Genomic DNA, 20712 nt, shown 5'->3' with positions numbered 1-20712 from the left:
GGGCAGAGCAGCTCTGGAGCAGGAAGGAGAGAGACCTTCTGTCGAGGTCCCCTTTGTAACAATGTTGAAAATCCCAGAGCCAGTTGTCATTATACAACATACTGCATCTTGTTTCAGAGGCTCTTCCAGTTTGAAGACCTGGTGATTTTCTTTGCTGCACTAGATAAAACAAAGTTAAAAATCACACAACACCAGGTTATAGATCAACAGGTTTAATTGGAAGCACACTAGCTTTCGGAGCGATGAAGGAGCGATGAATCACCTGATGAAGGAGTGTCGCTCCGAAAGCTAGTGTGCTTCCAATTAAACCTGTTGGACTATAACCTGGTGTTGTGTGATTTTTAACTTTGTACACCCCAGTCCAACACCGGCATCTCCAAATCTAGATAAAACAGGACATGTGAATCATCCCCGAAAGGAGGATGGTGGCAGTACAGCTATCTGATGGTAAGACTCTGGCTATCTCATACAAATGGTGCCAGCTATGCTTGCCTTTCGATATCATTTAGGTGAACCATTACAACACTACCAACTCCGCCATGGTTTTTGACTGATTCAGGCACTATGTAAGCAAAGTTTCTCTTAGGTACCTCAACATTTGGGAGGTCAGAAAATCCATCGAGACCTTCAAGGCATCTGTAACTTCCATTCCTTATTGTATGCTTTGCTATCGATGCCACAATTCACTGACCTTCTCCACACTTTTTCAACCCCTCCCCACCTTTGGGATAGTGGACTGAGATAATTCAACTATGACTGAGGCCTGCCCACTGTGGTACATTAAAGGAGAAACGCTGGAATGGTACTGAGCAAAGAATGCAAGCTGCAAAAAAGGAGTTGAACTTAAAAGGGCATTAAAGGCTTGAAAGCCTCATGTGCAGTGAAGGAAAGTTTATTGCCAATCCTGTCACCAACTTTGTTCAGAGGGAACTTCCAATAATATTGTCAACAGTTGCTTTTTGATCTGTTCTGCTTCATACAATTCCTTCAGTGTGGATGCAAGCCATTCTGCCCATCACATTTATACTGACCTTCTGAAGGCTATCCCACCCAGATCCATCCCAACCATGTAACCCTGGATTCCTCATGGCTAATCCACCTAACCTACACAATCCTGGACACTATGGGCAATTTAGCATTTTTACTCCACCTGACTTGAACATCTCTGGATTGTGGGAGGAAACCAGAAAACACAAAAGAATACCCACACAGACACAGGGAGAACTTGCAAAGTGTAGGCAAACAGTCATCCAAGAGTGGAATTGAACTTGGTCTCTGGTGCTATGAGGCAGCACTGCTGACCACTGAGCTACCATGTCGAGTGGGTTGAGAACACATTGGTAATTCTGTCAGATGTTAGATTAGATTAGATTCCCTCCAGTGTGGAAACAGGCCCTTCGGCTCAATAAGTCCACACCGACCCTCCGAAGAGCAACCCACCCAGACCCATTCCCCTATATTTACCCCTGACTAATGCACCTAACACTATGGGGCAATTTAGCATGGCCAATTCACCTAACCTGCACATCTTTGTTGACTGTGGGAGGAAACCGGAGGAAACCCATGCAGAACGGGGAAAATGTGCAAACTCTACACAGACATTTGCCCGAGGGGGGAATTGAACCTAGGCCCCTGGTGCTGTGAGGCAGCAGTGCTAACCACTGAGCCACCGTGCCGCCCCAATGTGACCTTTTCTGTCCACTGGACTGGGCATAATGGGGCAATGGTTGAATGTTTCATTTGTAAGGTTGCACTTCTGTCTGTGCCACACTACCTCAGTGCTGCACCAATACTTAAAGGTGTTATGGACTAGGCCAGACCCCTCAAAACATTTTTAAGCAGGTAGCCCAGATCATTACTTTGCTATTTATTTTTAGCGAGGTGCATAGTAGATATTCCCAGAGTAAACTAGCTAGTTCGACTGCCAAGTTTTAAACAGACAAAATTTACTTACAAAAGTATGGAATGAAATGCATAGAACAGAAAACAGAATACCAGATAACTTACCCAATCTAAACCCGACTTAATGACGCTGTTCCGAAAATACTTGCAACAGTCCCAGTACACACATTCCTTAGCACAAACAGCAAACAATGACACAGGCAACTTACAGTTCAAAATCATAAGGGCAGAAGGACAGAGAGAAGGCTTCCAGTTTCCACTGTGACTGTTACTCACCTCACTCCTGAACTGAATTGAACTGCACAGCTAGAGAGCTGGCCACGTCCCTTGACTATATCAGGTTTTCAAAAGACCTTTCAGGCTTTTGGCCTGAAGCGCTATCTGTTCGGGTAAATAACAAGGCTCCAATGAACCATTCAAATTCAGATATGATGGAGCCTGGCCAATTACCCCTTCTCTGAAAAAAAGACTCAAGGGCAAAGTAATTTCATACCAGACCAGTTTTGTGACCAAGGTAAGATGTGATGGTATGGCAAGTAGCAACACTATCACAGATGAAATGAGGTTTGAAAGCCATACAAAAGAAAAAGAACTGGTATTTAAGTAGGCTTTTACATGGGACAGCAGGGCTTCAAAAATGCCCCAATCATGTAAGAGTCCTTTGGATGTTACACTGGAGAGAACTGAAGAACTAAGTTGAGTCAAGCCACATTCCACAATTTTTATTGTGACCTCACTCTCAAAGCTGCCATTAATGTGTGGACCAAACACACCATCAAAGTCAAATGACCATCTTTTCAAGCTGTAAATCCTGCATTTTTCCATATGGTCAATTAAGGAGCATGGGCCTGATTTATTAAATGTGACTGCTGCCTTTACTGCCTTCCTCCACAGTGAAAAAACATTGCGGTAAATTCTTAATCCATACAAATATTTCCACTGCAAGGACGACAGCCCAGAATCTACAACATAACTACCCTTCCATATTTTTGCTTTCTAAATTCACAACAAGCCTCCCATCGCCAACATCCCTATGTCCACCCCTGCCCACAGGTCACTAAAGAAAATATCATGTGAAAGCTTCAGGACCCTGGAGCAACCTGTTGAGGATGTCATGGAGCTGTACATCACTGAGCATAAATAACACAGCATGGGTGTAAATAGTACACTCTAAAATGAGAGAGTCTTGAGAGCACACAAAGAATGCAACTACAAGACGAGAGCCTGATATATCTTTGATTACCACGTATAGCAGTATTTTGTATTAATGTGTAACAAATACTGTTACTTCAAAGTCAAAGCCTGAAGTCTGTTCTCAAATTAGTCCTGACTGTTCCTGAACCCAAATGCATTTTGTGGTATCAAACCACAGGATGAGAGAGAAACTACTTGGAAAGAAGGGGCAAAGATAAGTCTTTATACAATCCTAGCATGACAAACAGATGAACAACAAATTAAACAAGTAATGAGGAATCAGCAGGTAAATACCAAACTCAATATGCTGGGAATGAGCGCATCAGGCTCATACAGTATTTTACCCCAGACTTAATGAAAATCAGCCCTAATTGCATGATTATTTTGTAATTATCTTTGTATTGCTTTGTACTCCCTTGGCTGGGTAAATTATTATGGATCCTGCATTCATTTTAATTTAACTGCTTCAGCCTTACCTCTCCACCTCACTGCCTGTCTTGTATAAGAGAAGACTGATCTTTGTTTCAGTTCATTCCAATAGATGTCATTTCTCTTTTCATTTTCTTGTTGCATTTATTACTCCCAACATTCAAAGTGAAAGGAAGGAATCTCTTAGGGATCTGAGTGGCGTGGGCGATGGTGAGATTTATGGCAAAATCAGACAAGAACTCTGTCGTGGTCTGTCTTGACTTCAGGAGGGTCTGTCTGCATCTTTTACACTCTGCCAAGTGGCAAAGCAAGTTTCTCACTACTTCAGGGGGATCATAGCTTGTCGAATGCTTTATTCATGATGTAATTTTCATCACCAACATTCAGCTTCTTACCTTACCAAGATGCCAAATAAGTTAGATGTTGAGAGATCCCCACATGCAAATCAAAGAGTGTGCCTGGTGACTTGAACTTGCTGCTGGCTATAAGAAACCTTCATGTTTCTCAAGACCAAAGAGTATCTCAGAGGCGTAACCTACAGGCACCAACCACTCACATCCCGCATCCATGGACATTGGATCACTGTTAGCATTGACACCCAACACTTTCCATACCCTCACCAACCATTGTGGCCCCTCTCCCAGGAAGCACAGACTGGGCACACCCGACAACTAATAATTGGAGGATTGCTTTTCAGACTGGAGGCCTGTGACCAGTGGTGTGCCACAAGGATTGCTGCTGGATCCACTGCTCTTTGTCATTTACACAAATTATTTGGACATGAATATAAGAGCCTCTAAATTAGCAGATGACACCAAAATTGGAAATGTGGAGGACAGTGAAGAAGGTTACTTCAAAGTACAACACGACCTTGATCAGATGGGCCAATGGGCTGAGGAGTGGCAGTTTAATTTAGATAAATGTGAGGTGCTGCATTTTGGAAAGACAAATCAGAGCAGGACTTAAACACGTAATTGTAAGGTCCCAGGGAGTGTTGCTTAACAAAAAGACCTTGGAGTGCAGGTTCATAGTTTCTTGAAAGTGGAGTTGCAGAGAGACAGGGTAGTGAAGAAGGCATTTGGTATGCTTTCCTTTATTGGTCAGTAGATTGAGTATAGGAGTTGGGTGGTCATGTTGCAGCTGTACAGGACATTGGTCAGGCCACTTTTGGAATATTGTGTGCAATTCTGGTCTCCCTGCTACGGGAAGGATGATGTGAAACTTAAAAGGGTTCAGAAAAGATTTACAAGGATGTTAGGCAGGGTTGGTGGGTTTGAGCTATAGGGAGAGGCTGAATAGGCTGGAGCTGTTTTCCCTGGAGAGTTGGAGGCTGAGGGGTGACTTCATAGAGGTTTATAAAATCATGAGGGGTATGGATAGGGAAAATAGATAAGATCTTTTCCCTGGGTCGGGGAGTCAATAACTAAAGGGCAGAAGTTGGGTGAGAGGTGAAAGATTTAAAAGAGACCTAAGGGGCAACTTTTTCAGGCATATATGGAATGAGTTGCCAGAGGAAGTGGTGGAGCCTAGTATAATTACAACATTTAAAAGGCATCTGGGTGGGTACATAAAAAGGAAGGGTTTAGAGGGATATGTCCAAATACCTTTCCAGATGCCCATTTACCAATGCCAAGTTTCTCAATTATATGAGTGCCTTTGTATGAAGGATTCCCCCAGGATCTCACAGGCAATGCCTTGCTCTCCAAACAGCCTGAAACTTTGGCTCCATTTCTCTCTCCACAAGTGTGGCAAATGAGACTAGATTAATTTCAGATATCTGGTTGGCATGGATGAGTTGGACCGAAGGGTCTGTTTTGTGCTGCACAGCTCTACGACTCTATGACTGTATCTAAGTTGATGGAGAGTTACGGAGGATTGGACAAAAGATTGGTTGAGGAGGAGTTTCCAAGAAGGTCATGAGAGCTGACAAGGATTTTAGAAGGACGTTCCAGAAAGTGTGATGTTGGTTATGGATTGGACAGCCCCCAAGGTGGGACAAAATGTGATCAGCCACATTATTACAATCATTGTGTGTGTGCACGTGTGTGTATGTGTGTGCATATGCGCATGTGTGTGTGTTGTCTCTGCACGTGTGCATGTGTGTGTATCTATATGCATCTGTTAATATTCCCCAGGTAAAAATGTGAACATGACTGTGCACTTAGCTGCATTATGGATTATGTTACATTGCGATTATCATACCCAATCACCATTAAACCTGTGTCATCCTAATTCTATACATAATGTCATGAGCTGCAAAACATTCAGCTTTTCATGAGAGCTTTATTTTCACCCTTCTCTGGAAAAATACTCTACAATAACTGGCAACTAGGCACTTGTGTTTGTACATAATAAGTCAGTGTGGAAAATTATCGCAAAATGAACTTTTGTCCTCTTGTGAGAATTATTACGCTGGTGTCTAGGCCATCAGCTAGTGCTGACTAGATTCAAAGAGCAATCATTTGCTTAGCAGCAAGCTACAGAGATGAACAATTATGTCAATGATCAATATAGCAACCACTGTAGTTAAGCATCTAAGGAGCTTGTTAATGTTATAATTTTGTTCTTATAGTATACAGTGCAGCCTGGAGAGCTAACGGGATATTGGTTCTGTGGTCCAGTTGCATTCAGTTCTGTATTTCGATATATTATCTTTTTAAGGGTGGAATCTGGAGGAGATGAAGAAAAGTGCAGGTGAGAATCCTTATTTGCCTCTTGGTGGAAAGGCTCATCACAAATCGCTCAACTCAGTTATCTAACCACCCAGGAGCAGACCACTCACATGACCAAGGACCTCAGGAATAGAAATTGCCCCCTGTCCAGTTAACAGGTGGCCAACAGCTCTACTGTAAACAATAGTTCAGGCTATCCAAAGTCTCAGATCAACAAGGGTCGCAGGTCATGGAGTAGTGAGGACGGGAAGGATGTCATTGGAGGCAGGAACAAGGGGCTCAGCAGCAAGGGGCATGATCAGATTCTCAGTGGCCACCACTCCCCCATACCTTTCCAGATGCCCATTTACCAATGCCAAGTTTCTCAATTATATGAGTGCCTTTGTATGAAGGATTCCCCCAGGATCTCACAGGCAATGCCTTGCTCTCCAAACGGCCTGAAACTTTGACTCCATTTCTCTCTCCACAAGTGTGGCCTGACCTGTTGAGCTTTTCCAGAGTCTATTTTTGTTCTTATAAACAACGTTGATACAACTGGGTGACTCGCTAGGCCATTTCAGAGGGCAATTTAAAGTCACCAACATTGCTGCAGTCACATTAAGCCAGACCGGGTGAGGATGGCAGATTTCCTTCCCGAAAGGAAGTGAGGGAGCCGGATAGCTTTTTTTTTAAACAAATTGACAATAGTTCCTGAAAACGCTTTCAGAGTCCTTGGAGTTCCATTCCTCAAAAGGCATTTGCTGCAGAGTCTTTAAATAGTTTTAAGGCCAAGGTAGACAAATTCTTGATTACCAGGAGGATGATTATTGGGAGATACAGGAATGTAGAGTTGATTTTATTGAATGGTGGAACAGGATTGAAGGGTTGAGTGGCCTCCTTCTCTTTATATATAAATAGCTTCAGTTGTATATTAATTGAATTTAAATTCCACCAGTAGCTGTGGTGGGAACTGAACCCTTATCCCCTGAAGTATTAATTGTTGAAATTACCATTGTGCCATTGCCTGTCATAACATAACTAAGGCAGTATTTAAAAAGCACTTACCATTGCACCGTCATCATTCTAAACTTGGAAATATATTTCCATTTCTTCACTGTCACTATGCCAGGATCCTCTGACCCTACCCCCTACAGCAATGTGCAGGGAGCTTCATGGCAGTGGTTCAAGAAGGTGATTTCAGAATGGCCAATTATTGCTGGCCTTTCTGAGGATGCTGAAAACACATGAATAGAGGAGATGATGGGATAGTGGTATGGTCTTTAATGTTAACTATTGGACTCTAATGTTGACTATTATCTTATTACTTTATTTTTCTACTTAATCTATAAAGTAATGCTTAACGTTTTAACTCTGTTTCTCTTACAACTTTGTATCTAAGTTATCTGTACCGAGGTACCTAAGATGGCACCTCGTGTGGTGACATCCTACACTTTTCACTGTCGTCCTATACTTGAATACACATGACAATCAAATCTAAAATCTAAATCTAATAATCCAGAATCCCAGACCCATGTTTTGATTAGATTCCCTACAGTGTGGAAACAGGCCCTTCGGCCCAACCAGTCCACACCGACCCTCCAAAGAGCAACCCAACCAGACCCATTTCCCTCTGACAAATGCACCTAACATTATGGGCAATTTAGCATGGCCAATTCACCCGACCTGCACATCTTTTGGATTGTGGGAGGAAACCGGAGCACCCGGAGGAAACCCACGCAGACACAGGGAGAAAGTGCAAACTCCACACAGACTGAGGCTGGAATCGAACCTGGGTCCCTGGCGCTGTGAGGCAGCAGTGCTAACCACTGAGCCACCGTGCTGTCTTCTGAGGTTCCAATTGGCAACTGGTGGAAATCAAATCCAGAAAGTTGTCTAAAGGGGCTCGTATGGCACAATGGTGGTGCCCTCACCTGTGAGTTCAAGCTTCACCTGTTCCTGAGTGTTTCTTATTTCCTTTCATGGGACGTGGGTATTGCCAATTGGCCTAGCATTTACTGCCCATCCCTAGTTGCCCTTGAGAAGGTGGTGGACAACCTTCATGGCAGATGATGGAATTTGAATTCAATTTTTAAAAATCTGAAATTAAGAACCTACTGACGACCATGAAATCATTGTTGATTGTCATAAAAATCCACCTGGCTCACTAATGTCCTTCAGGGAAGGAAACCGGCCATCCTCACCTTGTCTGCCCGACATGTGACTCCAGTCAGGCAGGAATGTGTGTGACTCTCAGCTGTCCTCTGGCAATGAATGCTGGCCTAGCCAGCATTGCCCACATCCTGTGAGCGAATTAAAAAGAAACTGTGATCCACAATGCCATTATGGAGGGAATTCCATGAATTTGACCCAGTGACAGTGAAAGAATGGTGATATTAGATTTAGATTACTTACAGTGTGGAAACGGGCCCTTCGGCCCAACAAGTCCACACCGACCCGCTGAAGCGCAACCCACCGAGACCCATTCCCCTACACCTGACACTACGGGGAATTTAGCACGGCCAATTCACCTAACCTGCACATTTTTGGATTGTGGGAGGAAACCGGAGCACCCGGAGGAAACCCACGCAGACACGGGGAGAATGTGCAAACTCCACACAGTTGGAGTCGCCTGAGGCGGGAATTGAACCCGGGTCTGTGGCGCTGTGAGGCAGCAGTGCTAACCACTGTGCCACCGTATTTCCAAGTCAGGATAGTGAATGGCTTGGAGTGGAACTTGTCGGTGGTAGTGTTCCAATGTAGCAGCTGCCCTTGTCCTTCCAGAGGGAAGTGGTTGGTTGGCTTGGGAGGTGCTAAGGAAACTGGTGAATTTCTGTAGTACATCATGTAGATGGTACATGCTGCTGCTACTCAGTGCCAGTGGTAAAGGAAGTTTGAGGATGTGGTGCAAATCGAACTGATGCTGGATAGTGTCATGCTTGTTGAGTGTTGTTGGAGCTGCCCCCATTCAGACAAGTGGGGAGCATTCCATCACACCCCTGACTTTGTGGCTTGTAGATGGTGGGCAGAATTTGGGGAGGCAGGAGATGAGCTATTTGCTGCAGTACTCCTAGCCTCTGACCTGCTCTTGTAGCCACTATATTTATGATTTGATCTCTTCCCCAAGCAAAAAAAAATCACCATTTTGAACAGTCAGAACATAAGACAGAGCCAGAACCAAGTGTGGAGGGTCACCATATATCTAGATTATATGATACCCTTGACAAGCAAAGTAGTCTACTTCTGAGCAAGCCAGCAAATGTCCAAGCCTCAAAGTCCAGTTGTCTGACAGGGTTGGAGGATTTGAGCTATAGGGAGAGGTTGAACAGGCTGGGGGTGTTTTCCCTGGAGCGTCGGAGACTGAGGGGTGACCTTATAGAGGTTTATAAAATCATGAGGGGCATGGGTAGGGTAAAGAGACAAAGTCTTTTCCCTGCGGTGGGGGACTCCAGAACTAGAGGGTATAGGTTTAGGGTGAGAGGGTAAGATATAAGAGAGACTTAAGGGGCAACTTTTTTCCACATAGAGGGTGGTACGTGTATGGAATGAGCTGCCAGAGAAAGTGGTAGAGGCTAGTACAATTGGAACATTTAAAAAGCATCTGGATTGGTAAATGAATAGGAAGGCTTTGGAGGGATATGGGCCAGGTGCTGGCAGGTGGGACTAGATTGGGTTGGGATATCTGGTCAGCATGGACGGGTTGGACCAAAGGGTCCGTTTCCGTACTGTATATCTCTATGACTCTATGACCCCTTTAACTGTAAAAGTGAATGACCTCTGCTGTTGGGTTAAACTGCAAACTAAACACATAGACCACGGTTGAAGCTTCACACAAGGCAACTGCATTGCGATTAATCAAGAGAAAACAGATCATGTTGTACCTCTCAACCTGACCAGATTGACTGTTTAACAAACATAACTGTCCTGAGAGAAGTCAAGTATAAATTTTGGGCTCAGTGTTTGACCACTGGTAACGTGGGATGAGCATTTGGAGCAGAAATACATATGTGGCTAAAGGCTTGAAGCTCAAGCCATCTTGAGGGTTAGTCATTATCTACAAGAGATTGGAGAGGGTTCTTCATTGTCCCTATGGAAGCCTTCACATCCTGCTACAAGAGATACTACAAAAGGGGACTAAAGGATTGCACAAAGACATGACCTTTAGGGAGCAGGAAGGACAGGGAGAGCTTGAGGTTTAGAAAGGCAACTGCGAAGCTTAGAGCATGGATAGCTGTGGGTGGTGGCTGTCAATATTAGGCAGAGGGAAACCAGGGATATTCAAGAGATTGAAGCTGGATGGGGAGGCGGGGACTTAAGAGAATTTTAGGACTAGTGGAGCTTACAGGGACAGGGAAAAGGATATGGGGGTTGTCAAGTGTTTGGGGTAGGAGTTGGGGTGTGGGAGAAGATGGCAGTTGCAAAAACATCCCTCAATCAAATCATTCCACCTTGTTTGGGAGTTTCTTGTGTACAAAGCAGCTTGCTTTTGCACCAAAGTGATTACAGTGTAAAGTACTTTGCTAAGGTCCTATACCAACACCAACTTATCTTGCAAAACATTTAAAGGGAATGATAGGGTCAAGATGTTTCCCCTGGTTGCGGAGTCTCAGCACAGGGGGCACAATGTAAAAATAAGTGGGATGCCCCTTTTGTCCAGCATGAAGAGAAATTATTTTACTCAGAGTGATAGAGCCATACAGCTTGGAGACAGACCCTTCAGTCCAACCAGTCCATGCTGACCATAATCCCAAAATAAACTAATCCCACCTGCCAGCGCTTGGCCCATATCCCTCCAAACCTTTCTTTTTCATGTACTTATCCAAACGTCTTTTAAATGTTGCAACCATACTTACATCCACCACTTCCTCTGACAGTTCATTCCATACACAATACACCCTGAGTAAAAAAAAATTTGCCCCTCGTCTTTTTAAAATTTTTCTCCTCTCACCTTAAAAATATGCCCTATAGTCCCAACCGTGGGAAAAGACACCTGCTATTCATCTTCCCTATGTCCCTTGTGATTTCATAAACCTTTATAAGGTCACCTTTCAACTTCCTATGCTCCAGTGAAAAACTTCTCGGCCTATCCAGCCTCTCCCTATACCTCAAATCCTCCATTCCTGGCATCACCACGGTAACTCAGTTCTGAACCCTCTCTAGTTTAATAATATCCTTCCTGTAGCAGTTTGAACTTTTGAATTTTTCTATTACAGTGGGTAATGGAGGCGTAGTCTTTCATTATATTTTAAGTTGAGAGCGATAGATTTCTGATTAGTAGTAGGGTACAGGGTTATGGGGATTGGATGGGTAAAAGGCATTGAAGTGTTCAATCAGTCGTGATCATGGAGCAGAATCGATGGGCTGGATGGCTTCCTCCCCTCTCCGTGCCCATGATATCTAAAGCAACTCGGTTGTCTCTGGGTTTCTGCAGACAAAGAAGAACAAAACTTTCTTTGAAATGACAGAGGGAAGTAACCATCACAAGTCCCTCAAAAACCCAGCTTCTATTGCCAGTTGAGAGCGAGAGAGAGAGAGCGAGAGAGAGAGCGAGATAGAGAGAGAGGTTACGCACTCCAGTGCAAGGAATTTCGAAAGACCTCTGAGAAGGGAGAAGTGTGATCTGTGCTGAATAACAAACTAAAGCCTTGGCGTCAGGTACTTCTTCACGTCTGGTCTCTGTCTTCTGAGGGAATGCTGCCTTGCCATCTCTGCATTGCAATCATGCCAGTAAGACAGCTGTGATTCAGTGCATTAATAAACAGCTAACAAATAGGTTGCATAATGCACTTTTTAAGTGTGGAGTTGGGTTGGGAAGCCGGGGGGGGTGCAGGTCACTGGTGGTGGGGGAGGGGGGGTTGGAGGCTGGTGTGCCTAATTGTTTCACGGGGTGGCACATGTCATGTTTAATTTGCGGGGTGCCCATTATTTCCCAGTTCCAGCGCATTTATTTTCCGTCCATGAGCATTCAAAATACACTATTAAAATCTGTCACCTTGCCAAATTACTTTCCATAAATCATCTGCTGCCCGTCTGATCTGGGTGAAAAAGCAAAAATCTTCTGGGTGACCTTCAGTTAAAGGGCCGAGGTTGCAAACAGTTGCAAAAAAACAGCTTGTTCAATGGGTGGTTAAAAGTAAAGCAAGTCAGAAATGTAACCTTGGGCTCATTATGCAAGGTTCATTTGCATATAAATTAGAATATCATTGGAGGCACGAAGCACTACCTGCATTGGTGATCCAAGACTTGTCAGGCCCACAGTTGAGGCCTGCTCTTCTGCTGGTGCCCAACAATTTATAATAATTTAATGTCTTTCATTAATCATCATTTATTTTTGCCTGTTTGCATCAGTGCTGTGTATTACCAGCTCACGTCTGCCATGAATGTACACTGAATGTGCCTCTGACAAAGCCATATTAGCCCGTGCCTCACCAAGCATTAGTTTACATGATCAGTTAATGTAATAAAAATTTCAATTTTCACCTGAACATAAATCAAAATCAGATCCACTTTACAATACTGTAAAACTTCCCAGGGATCTCGAAGGGCTAATATCGCTACAGACGCAACCCTACACTGTTGACAACAGAAAATGCCACATCTTTAAAAAAAAAATCTAAGGTTTGTATGGTTGCAGTCAACTCCATCACCAAGTGAAATGTTTGGCTGCTTTCTCCTATCTCCCTCTTCTTGTTAACTTGATGGCCTCTCCTGGCTTTGAGGTTCAGTGATGAGAAAGGAAAATGCACACAGTCTTGGAGCCAGTGGTAAAAATATATGTTGGGGTTTGGGTATGCGTTCGGGTGCTTGAGCTTGTTTGTCTCTGGGGCAGATTGCAGATATTGGCTTGGTATGAGATCTGAGGTTGTCCAATTCAATATAGGTGAGATGGAGGTGAAAGTAGATCCAAAGAACTGATTGCCCCAACTGTGCTCTTTTAAGAGCTGCTTCAATTCTGTCTGTGAATAGGAGGGCTGTTGTCATGATTGGAACGAGGGCTGGGTGGATTTCATTGACTATGAAATCCCTGATTAGGGCTGTTAACCTGGGCCAATTGGGTAGCCCTGAGTGACAGACACAGCACTCCACACTGACCCTCAGTAGCAGCAATGTGTACCATCTCTGAGATGCACTGCAGAAATACACCAAACCTCCTCAGACAGCAGCTTCCAAACCCACGACCACTTCCATTGAGAAGGACAAGGGCAGGGGGATACCTGGGAACACCACTATCTGCAAGCTCCTCTCCAAACCACTCACCGTCCTGACTTGGAAATATATCGCTGTTCCTTCATTGTCACTGAGTCACAATCCTGGAATTCCCTCTCTAAGGGCATTGTGGGTCAACCCACAGCAGGTGGACTGCAGCAGTTCAAGAAGGCAGCTCACCACCACCTTCTCAAGGGCAACCAGGGATGGGCAATAAATGCGAACCCAGCCAGTGACACCCGGATCCCACATCCCACAAATCATTTAAAAAATATGTAAACAGGAGATTCGAAAGATCTCCTCCATCGAGGGACGGGCTTTGTGCTGCGTGGTTACAGCCCATGTGCAGTGCACATGTAAATAAAGGATGACTTGGTGACAGGTTACCAGACTTTGTGTAGCTATATTAGTTGCCAAGACTGTCTTAGATCCTCCAGATATTGCAGCCTGATCTCCAGTGCAGTGCTTACGGGAGGGAAAAGTTGATTAGAATTTCTGGGCGCTTTGTAAAACATGTCATTTGAACCCTTCTGTTTATTACCTCACAACTGGAGATGGGTAGACCAAACACACAGATGTGGTCTGCTTTGTGGAACATCTCCATCCAGTTCCCAGCTGTAAAGGTGGAGATATTGGACAATCAAATTAGGGAGTGAAGCAGTGGGAGATAGAGAGGGTTGGCAATGTCATAAACACCAACAAGGGCCATCAACCCAAGGAAGCGGCCTGGTACTATTCTGAGTTCAATTCACAGCTTGAACACTGCCTATAACTTTCCATCAGTCCCTGACCCCTTGGTTAATGGGAGGCAGGTAATAGGAATTTGGTCTTGCTCAGAGCTGTCTGGAGCAAAGCAGATTGTGGGTGAACGTCATGGGCTGTTCCCCGTTCCTGACTATGCAATACTCATGACAAATGAAGCATTTCACCTTTCCAGTTTATCGCTCAGAGCTATAAGGTCCTCAGAGGGGGTAAATGAGAAAGGCAGCATCCCTCTCTGAGCTTTGCCATGTATTAGAGTCAGAGAGACATACAGCATGGAAATAGACCCTTCAATCCAACTCAGCCATGCTGACCAGATATCTTAAATTAATCGAGTCCCATTTGCCAGCAGTTGGCACATATCCCTCTCAATCCTTCCTATTCATGTACCCATCCAGATACCTATTAATTGTTGCAATTGTACCAGCCTCCACCACTTCCTCCAGCAGCTCATTCCATGCATGCACCACTCTCTGAATGAGAAAGTTGCTTAGATCCCTTGTAAATCTTGCCCCTCTCACTTTAACATTCTTCTTGTTCAGAATCAGGCAGGATGGCTGCTGTAGGGAAGGTAATGAGTTTGCACAGTCGAGTTGAAGTCGTACCCTATATCACTGGTAATAGTTATGTTACTTTGCTTGCTTGTAACTGACCCTGTGCTTTATGTTAATCACATTTTAAAAAACTAACATCAAAGTGTTTAGTTGGTCATATCATCTTGGAGTTGGAGCCAACCTAAGTTAACATACGAACGAAGGTGCTGCATTGTTAGAGACGCTGTCCTTCTTTAAAAAGGCAAGGTAGATATTAAAGGTTTCAGGCTCATGTGAAGAAAACAATGATCTTGTATCCCGGACTTACTTCACCAACACTGCTCAAAATAGCTTCATCTCAGTGTTTATCTTAATGACTGTTACTGTTGCCTTGCTGCATGTAAAATGACTCCCAAAACAACAGCCATGATACTTTAGAGGTTTTATTTAAATCGCAGTTTTGAGATGTGATAAGCTGCATTATAAACTTTAAAGAAAAATTAATTTACGATCAAATTATCACATTCATTACTAATATTGCCAAAAGTTCAATGCTGATGAGAGGTGGAATCAAAGAGTTTTGTTATAATGAGAGGTTCATAATAACAATTTATCACAATAGAAGGTTAACAATAAAGAGAAGTTGTCGGCATGGCGTTTATTAGCAGTTTATAACAATAAGTTGTACTAATGAGACGTTGGTAATAGATTTTGGTAGAATGGTAATTTTTTAATAACAGGCTGGGTTTGCAATGCAGTCACAAAAATGATTTGTAATAATGAGGCTGGAACTTACAGTTGCCAGTAGAAAAAGGCTTAACACGTTTGTGTGATATTCCGAAGTCTGTAATTTTAACACAGATGTTGACCCATTTATTTAAAATAGGCTAGCACTCGTCAAATAGAGAAAAAGGTCAGACAAACACATTAAGCATTTGTTCACGAATATCACTCACACTAATGTTTAATCTATGGAGTCTATAATAGAATTTGTTCTGTGAAGATTCTGTTATCCCTTCTCCCCTTCATTCAAATTATCTGATATGTTCCAATTTCTTTTGAACATTAGAACCCCACTTTACAGTGTTATTTATATGATGCTGTTTTGTCAGAAAGGAGGTATCATGGGGACATTGCAAGGGTGGATTCGGCCACAGACTGTGTAACCCATTACCCTCTAGATGAGAGAGTGATTGACAAGTATATTCTGTCTGGGATGGCTGAAGGAATCCTAGAGGAATTGAGACAGGTGACCAAGCCAGAGACACAGCCCTGCTCCACTTATGGGTGGCTTTACTCAAACCAGCTCCCTATCCCAAAGGAGCAAATGTTCTCCAAAGTGTGACTGATTGAAAGGCTGTGGCATTGTGAGATGGTTCACTGGCTTTCCAAGGGGCAGGCTAATGACTGTTCTGCTTCTTCTCAAAGTGGCTTCTCCCATTTCCAGGAGGGTCTTCTGCTCCATTGAAAGGGCTCGGATGTTCATCAGTCAACCTTGCCCATCATTTGGATTGAAAGCAGTATTCCCTTGAAGCTGCCTGACTCTCCAGTTCTCCATGGGTCCACCTTTGACAATTGGTGTATTAACACCGTGCCGAAGTATAGACATCTGGATTCTTGGCTGCTGCTGTGCACAGACCGTGCACATCCATGCAGCGGCTGCAGGAATTACAAGGAATGTAGCTAAAGTCCATAAGGCTCAGGAGTTGAGTCAAGCCATTCAGCCCATCGACTCTGCTCCATCCATTCGATGAGATCATGACTGATCTGCCACCCTCAAATCCACTTTCATGCCTATACACCATACGCCTTGGTTCCCTTCCTGATTAAAAAAAACTCTCTTTCTCAGCTTTGAATACACTTCGTGACTCTGCAGTAAATAATTCCATAGATTCAGTTGCCCCTGAGAAAATTTTTTTTTTCTTAAAGAGGTGGCCCTTTATGCCAAGGAGAAACAACTTTCCACATCTATCCTGTCAACTCCCCAAAGAATGTTGGATGTTTCAATAAAGTCATGTCCAGCGTTTCCTTTAATTTTCTTTGTGACCACATGGACTTCTGAGCATGGCAGTTTGCATGGAATCTTGGGTAGGGAGGGGTTTTGGTCACCTCTCCATCTTCTAAACTCCAATGAGTACAGGCACAAGCTACTCAAACTCTCCTCATAAGACAGTCCATCCATATCTGGATCAGCTGAGCAAACCTTCTTTGGACTGTCTCCATGGCAGGATATCTTTCCTCAGAGAAAGGGAGGAAACCTGCTCACAGTATTCTACGTCTGGTTTGACCATTGCCTTGTATAGTTTGAGCAGAATCTCTCTTTTGTTTCTAATCGCTTCCTTTTGAAATGAAGGCAAGTGGGGTTCCAGGCTATTGAGCATTGGACGAATTGATAGTTCGGGATTTATTCTCCTTGCATTTTTGCTCTGATTCTGATACACACTTGACCTCAAAGGACATCATATAATTTTTGTATTTGGTTGCGCTGGGTGGAGTGTTTCGGAGTGAGCTACATCTCTATTCTACAGGTATACTTGTAGGTCAGTACATTAGCTCTCTCCAATGTAAGATGCCTGACGAATATACAAAGTTGTTGTTAGACAATGGTTACCAAACTGCCAATCATCTTACTGCCTGTAACTCATATTCACAAGACAAAAACAAGAATTGGAATTGGCTGGAAGTTAATCTCATCGAAATACAATTGCTGGCATCTTAAACCACAGGAGTTTCAGGGACATATAGGATTCTCTTGCCACTCCAAGGGGTTATAATATTTGCAAACAGCAATATTCACAGATTGAAGTGCAATGTCAACAATAACACATTTATTTGTAGTAAATATTTCCATGAGTAAATGTCTCAAAAAGCTTTGAAGTAACTGTATGGAGACCCAATGAGGTTTGCAGAGATGCTGGATATGTTGGAATGTAAAGGATAATCATATCCCACCTAAGTCATGGATTTGAAACTGTTCTCATTTTATTTCGCTGTGCATTGTCGGTGTAGGTGTACAGGAACAGGAATAGGCCATTCAGCCCTTTGAGCCTGTTTCCAGATTCAATAAGATCATGGCTGACCTGTAGCCTAATTGCCTTTGGCCCATATCCCTTAATATCTCTGGTTAACCAAAAAATTACCTATCACAGATTTAAATTGAACAACTGATCCTGCATCCACTGCCATTTTTGCAAGAGTATTCCAAAACATCTACCACCTTTTGTGCGTTGAAGTCATTCCTAACATCTCTCCTGAACAGTCTGGCCCTAATTCTCAGACCATGTGCCCTCATTCTAGAATCACCAACCAGTGGACATAGTTGATTTTTGTCTACCATCTTTTCATGTTAATATCTTGAACACCTTCATCAGATCTTCACCATTGGTTGACTTTGAACTGCCCTCTGGGCAATTAGAGATAGCCAATAAATGCTGGCTTGGTCAGCGATGGCCTCATCTCATGAATGAAGTTTTAAAAATTCACCCCATGACCTTCTAAATTCAAACAAAAACAGGCCTAATTTCTACAATCCCTCCTCATAACTAAATCCTTGAAGTCCAACTGTCATTCTTGTAAACATACATTGTACCTCTGCCAAGGCCAACCTTAGGTGTGGCCCAGATCTGCTCACAGTACTCCAAGTGGGGTCTAACCAGCGTTTAGTATAAATCAACACACCTTCTACATCCTTATGCTCCAATCCTGATGAAGGGCTTTTGCCGAAACGCGATTTTCCTACTCCTCGGATGCTGCCAGACCTGCTGTGTTTTTCTAGCACCACTTTCATCAATGACTCTGATCCCCAGCATCTGCAGTACTCATTTTCGCCTAATTGTACACAGTACTGAATTGGTCGTATCACTAAACCAGTAATGCAGAACCCCAGGCTAACATTCTACAGACACGGGTTCAAACCCTATCATGTCAAATGTTGAAATTTGCATTCAATAAGAATCTGGAATAAAAATGACCACATACCCAGTGACGACTGTTGAAACAATTTATCTGGTTTACTTCTCTCGGAGGAAGGAAATTTGCTGACCTTACCTGGTTTGGACTACATGTGACTTCAGATCCACTGGCTGACCTATAACTGCTCTCTGGGCAATTTAGAAAGGGTAGTACATGCTGGCCTAGCTATATCCCAAAGAGAAATAAAATAAGGTTCATTTATTAATTTCTGAAATTATTATCACCAGCGAATACAGTCAGTTTAGAATAAATCAAAGCTGCCTTTGGATGTCTCATAAAGAACTGAATTATTAAAAACTGGGAAATTCAGTAATGCCGACAACAACATAAGACATGCAAGTAACAAACCCCTTGCATGCAGTCATTGCCCTAGCCCTGTCAGGTGGATGGAAAAGACCTGATGGCACTACGTCGAAAAAGTTTAAGGGAGTTCTGCTTTGTTTCTTGGTCAATATGTACCCCCTCAACCAACACCACTAAAACAGATCTTGTTATTTCACTAAAACTAGGGGGCATAGCCTCAAAATAAGCAGGAGACTGGAAGAACACAGCAAGCCAGGCAGCATCAGGTGGTGGGGAAGTCAACATTTTGGGTGTAACCCTTCTTCAGGACTTGGAGAATCTACCTTGGATTCCGGCATCTGCAGTTTTCTTTTTGTCTCAAACTAAGGGGGAGCAGATTTAGGACTGAGTTGAGGAGGAACGTCTTCACCCAAAGAGTTGTGAATCTGTGGAATTCACTGCCAATGAAGCAGTTGAGGCTACATTGTTGAATGTTTTTAAGGCAAAGATAGATAGAATTTTGAAAAGTAAAGGAAGTAAGAGTTATGGTGAACTGGTGGGTAAATGCAGCTGAGTTCACAAAAAGATCAGCCATGAACATATTAAATGGGTGGAGCATGTTCAAAGGGCCAGATGGTCTATTCCAGCTCCTATTTCTTATATCAGAGCTTGTTGTATGTAAATTGATTAGATTAGATTCCCTACAGTGTGGAAACAGGCCTTTGGCCCAACAAGTCCACATCGACCCTCCGAAGAATATCCCAACCAGACCCATTTCCCTCTGACTAATGTACCTTACACTATGGGCAATTTAGCATGGCCAATTCACCTGACCTGCACATCTTTGGACTGTGGGAGGAAACCAGAGAACCAAAGGAAACCCACGCAGACACGGGGAGAACATGCAAACTCCACACAGACAGTCGCCTGAGGCTGGAATTGAAGCCAGGACCCTGGTGTTGTGAGGCAGCAGTGCTAACCACTGAGCCACCGTGCTGCCCTTAAATCAAGCATTGAATTTCCCTCAATACAATAATGACTACATTGTCCAGAAAACCCTTTGGGGTTTCCTAAAGGTGCGACAAATCTTTTATAAATAAAACACCTCTACTTATTTTTCTTTTAACGTTGGGAAAATGGTGCACAAAGTCATTGAAATTATTGGATAATTTGAATGAAGCACTTTTGCATTTGTTACCAATTGTAGTTTCTAACTGGGATTGAAGTTACAATCCTGGATGTACTTTTACATTCATACCAAAGTAGAAACATTTCACCAGGTGGAAAATCTTTAATGGTTTTACTTAATAAAACTCATTTTGACCATGTAAAAATCTCTCTTGTTAGAGGGTCAATGATGAGCCTAGAACCTGCAATTGTTTCTTTAGAACCTAAGTGCAAACATCACGATTACCCTGCGTTTGAAGGCAAGGTAGGATTTTGTCTAATATTGTTTGTACAGAAAGTCGTCTTTTCCGTTGAAATGGAGGTCCATTTTTAATGAGTCATCAGATTTCAGAAAAGCTCCCAACAATACACACAGGAGAAAGTGAGGTCTGCAGATGCTGGAGATCAAAGTTGAAACTTTATTGCTGGAACAGCAGAGCAGGTCAGGCAGCATCCAGGGAACAGGAGATTCGACGTTTCGGGCACAGGCCCTTCCTGAAGAAGGGCCTGTGCCCGAAACGTCGAATCTCCTGTTCCCTGGATGCTGCCTGACCTGCTGTGCTGTTCCAGCAATAAAGTTTCAACAATACACACACTCTTGCAAAGCTTTACCAGCC

The 20712-nt window shown here is 43.3% G+C and overlaps 1 protein-coding gene and 1 long non-coding RNA gene across 11 annotated transcripts in view; one reads left to right on the top strand and one right to left on the bottom strand.

The window, feature by feature from the left end:
- The window catches only part of celf6 (CUGBP Elav-like family member 6), an 867956-nt gene that overhangs the window by 466519 nt on the left and 380725 nt on the right, over positions 1-20712 (bottom strand). The gene's annotated exons all lie outside the window — the stretch shown is intronic.
- The window catches only part of LOC122542477 (uncharacterized), a 43179-nt gene continuing 28578 nt past the window's right edge, over positions 6112-20712 (top strand). The window contains exon 1 of the long non-coding RNA XR_006309811.2: positions 6112-6219. This is a non-coding gene — a long non-coding RNA (uncharacterized LOC122542477). The remainder of the gene's footprint in view (positions 6220-20712) is intronic.

Source organism: Chiloscyllium plagiosum, unplaced genomic scaffold (genome assembly GCF_037043375.1).
Source record: "Chiloscyllium plagiosum isolate Xiang-an unplaced genomic scaffold, Cpla_swu_hap1 HiC_scaffold_42, whole genome shotgun sequence".
NCBI classification, from domain to species: Eukaryota; Metazoa; Chordata; class Chondrichthyes; order Orectolobiformes; family Hemiscylliidae; genus Chiloscyllium; species Chiloscyllium plagiosum.
This window is presented reverse-complemented; position numbering and strand designations above follow the sequence as displayed.